General features: G+C 36.0%; 1 protein-coding gene across 1 annotated transcript in view; it reads left to right on the plus strand.

The window, feature by feature from the left end:
* The first annotated feature begins 3,241 nt into the window (after positions 1 to 3,241).
* Positions 3,242 to 4,148, plus strand: part of LOC106877740 (uncharacterized) — a 4,624-nt gene continuing 3,717 nt past the window's right edge. Inside the window, exon 1 of the mRNA XM_052966798.1 lies at positions 3,242 to 3,329. The gene's annotated coding sequence lies outside the window, so the exon portion shown is untranslated. The remainder of the gene's footprint in view (positions 3,330 to 4,148) is intronic.

Below are 4,148 nucleotides of genomic sequence, written 5' to 3' on the forward strand. Positions count from 1 at the left end.
ACATTCGTGTCTATCTATCTTTGAGGACAGGCAGAGAGACGAACCAGACTAGTTTCAATTTTGAATTGGAATTTCATACACAACTAAGTATCCATACAAAAATTTTTATTGCCAAGGGAGTAAGAAATTGGATAGAGCAATATGCATATTACATTACATTTTTGGTTGCTAATTTGATTTATAAATTACTGGTGCATTAACTGTAACACAGGATTGAATCTAATCTCATTGATCTCTCTTTCTCTTTGTCCATGAAGATGATGCATGTAGAGACAAGTTATTTACATCTGTCTATAGCAGTGTTAGTTAAATATCTGTAGATATGATTTGTAGTTCAGAACAGTAATTAATGTTTAGTAGCACATGCCTTGGAAAATATTTTTTTTTTGTGTGAGATATGATACCTGTGTTACTAAATATTCGCTCTCGGGTAAGACCAGTATGTGTGTCCATTTAAGGTATTCATGATGATTCTTAGAAATTTGAAATATCATTGCATTGGAGTTTGCCTTTTAGCTCCAGGTCGGCTCTGGTTCAACAGACCTATTGAACAAAAGCATTCTATTCCTTCCTAATATCTTCTTTTTTAGGGATAATATACATCCTGGATGCTCTGGTAAATGGGAGGGTCACTGCTTTTGTAGCTGAATGGAACAAAAGTATCCTGAAGTATTGGGATCTTCCAGCATGTGGTGTTTGAGGCATTTTGAGGTACTGGCCACTAATGGAGAAGTTCTTGTGATCATTGGCAGCTTAGTGTCAAGTGATGCCTGTGAGGGTGCTTGGCTTTTCCAACACCTTAGCCTTATCATCACCCATGGTAATGCCGTGAGTGTTTGCCTGCTTTAGTAGGTCCTGTTGAACCTTGTGGTGTGCGATCAATTGATGCACTTGGTGTTGCATTGTATTATTTGTCTTTCTCCCTCTTTTATCCTTTTTGTTTGTTTTTCTTTTGTAAAATATATTCCTGTATTGCCTGACTGGCTCTTGTGCTGGCGGCACATAAAAAGTATCATTCAAGCATGGTCAATGCCAGTACTGACTGATTGGCCCTTGTGCTGGTGGCATGTAAAAAGCACCCACTACACTCTCGGAGTGGTTCCACTCACTTCTACACACCTCATACCTTGATGGACCACCCAGATACTTTATAACAACTATTTCATCTCCTCCCAGCTTCCCCCAGTCATTCTGACCCTCTCTTCAATATGTAACTATGTAGCTCCTCTACAGTAAGAAACCTGCTCTGCTCCTTTCTATGATACTTTAACCCTTCATCTTACATAAAACCATCCTCCCCTCAGAGTTTGTAGTCTTGCACACTGCATGGGAACCTCACTAGTGTTGGTGACATGAAAATAGCTCCCAGTATATTCTGTATTGTTTGGCATTAGGAAGGATATCCAGGAGTCACTGGAGCACAATGCAATCCTTAGACTCATTGTATACAGTCAAACTGTCCAAATCATTCCAGTATGAACAAGGTGTTAAATGATGATATATATGTGGGTCAATGGCTTGGTGACTGGGATAAACTTAATACCAACTTTATAAACCACTCTCCTGAGTCTCATTATAATATTCCACAGTATTGTAGACTATACATCCAGTGGCTGAAAAAATAGAGACCCTAATCAAGATATTCCTAACCAATCCTATGATGACATATCGTGGATAGCAGGGTTGTCTATAAATGTAATGGAGGCTCTTATTAAATTTGTGGTATGGAAAATACAATCTCAAGTTCAAACTTAATGTCTAGAATGTTAGCCTCTGTACTGCATCGCTTGAAATAGATAGAAAGATTGTAGTTTCTGCAAAAAAAGTATGGAGACGCTTTCTAAGCCTCTCCAGCTGTGACTGGGAACATCCAGATGGGGTTCAGAGATCTCTGTTGAGCCCATCCACTCGAATGAGAAAGCTCCCTCTCAGATGATAGAGGAGGTACAGACCGACAAGGTTGGTCATCTGGGTTCTCATTCCTAAGGTATTTTTCAATGTTCAGGTCACTGCCTAGAATCGAACTTGGAATCTTGAGGTTAGTAGTCCACGCTCTTAACCACTACGCTATATGCCTGTGATGAATGCTGGAGGGTATATCAGCTGAAACGTTGTGTTGACAGTAAACAAGATGAGGAGAAATATCCATCAAATGTAAATAATGATGTGTTTAATGTTCAGCTTGAACTTCTGCAGGACAATGTTGTCAGGAAATGTATGGTTAGGAAGGGAATTCCAAAGAGAAAGAACTGAGTGAAATATCTAGGGAAGAGTATGTCAGTAGCTAGTTCAGAGAAGCAGAGGTTTTCATGGTTGCAATAAAAGTGGCAGAGAGAAGAAATAGCATGTTTGTGAGGTAATTGTTGATACTTGTTGGTAAGTGAATTATCACTAATCATATGAATGACTTTTTAAATGTGTATGTGTGTGTGTGGCAGCACTATTTCAAAGCATGAGCAGTTCACCTATGTTGGGTTTACTTAAGCTTTGTAAGTGGTCAGCTAAAGTATTTGCGGACCCTTAAGAGGAATCCTTGTTTTTGCAGTGCAGTTTTGGCTATGATATAATAAGGTTTGGCATAAGAGATAAATAGTGATTGTGAGGTCTGGCATTTATAGTTACTTTCAGTGCTTTGGTTGTGTTGTTTATGGCTGAAGGTTTGTGTTACAATTAAATTTCCTTGACATATGTGTCTTTGGGATATTGAAAGATAGCTCGAATGTCAAGTTGCTATTAGAAGATGCTTACATCTATGTCTGGCATGAAGTATTGTTACAAGCACCTTCCCCAATTTTTTTTACAAAGCTCACATTGAGCAGGTGTAAGTTCAAAAATATACCAGTGCTAGCCAAATCATGTTTCTTTGTAGATACACTGTATCCAAGCACAACATTATTCAAAGTGTCCTTCTCCTTTTATGACTTTTGGAATACTTTTGCCTACAAGGCTATTCGACCAGGGATCACCTGAGACTAATAGCACCGTCAGGTTTTGATATTGTCAAATTACAATAGGTATAGTGGTCTGCATCTAGAAATTTAGTTAATCATATCGTCACTACTTTTCCAAAGATTACATCATGAAATTGCACTCAATTTTCATGGTTTCTTTCACTTGAATATAAATATTTGCTTTAAAATAAATAATTTCAAACCTACTAACATTAAATTATATTTTACTGAAATTTGAAGCTTTGCTCAGTGGCAATATCATTGTCATTGAGATTTTTCCGACGTTAGTTGAAAAAGGTAATTCATCCATAATTAAGAGAGTTATCGAACCTGCAGGCTCAGGAAACGAACATTTCACCTACTGTTGGCCCTTCTCGGGTTAGTTTAATTTATTTCCACCGCTTTGCTATTATGAAACACTCGAAAATCGTTTAATGTGGTTCTATTATTTTCACATCTTAAATGTTATAATTTTTTTGTTTCCTCCTGATTACCCATATTGTTTTTCCTTTTGCGTTCAACAGTTAATCATTCCTGCCGTGCTTTAGTGGATAATACATGGGTAAATATTTGTACCATGTCACTATCTTCTACATATATGTGATGCTATATCCTAATTATATATAATGCATAGAAAATTCAGAAAAGCTCGGCATTACGCAAAATACGTCTTAAAAAGTATTAGGAATGAACAACTCTGTAATCGAATTGTTTCTTATTACAAACTTTCTGGGAAGAAAATACAAAGCGTTAGGGACTTTATAAAAATTAGAATTAATAAGAATAATTCATGAACGTGCTTCAATTAAACACGAAAATATTTAATTTATTCTAAGACTTCAAAATGAGTAAACTACCCAATCGTTCCAATCTGTTGATTATTTACAAAATAAATGAGTAGCGATCACCAGATTAGCTTAAAAGGCAGATACTCATTGCTTTCGTCGAATTCAGAATTTTTTAATTCCTCAACTAAAAGATACATGCAAAATGAAATATCGTAAAAATATCCAATTGTCTTTGTGGTAAATAAAAAAATGATATTTCTACATTCGATATAAAACTACAAATTTGGAATCGAACTAATTACTAAAATATGTGTCCATCTTGGCAATGTTTAAAATCACATTTTACTACTTTTCTCACGTTGACTCCAGCAAAGAAGCTTTATATATATATATATATATATATATATAT

Source organism: Octopus bimaculoides, chromosome 3 (assembly GCF_001194135.2).
Source record: "Octopus bimaculoides isolate UCB-OBI-ISO-001 chromosome 3, ASM119413v2, whole genome shotgun sequence".
NCBI lineage: Eukaryota > Metazoa > Mollusca > Cephalopoda > Octopoda > Octopodidae > Octopus > Octopus bimaculoides.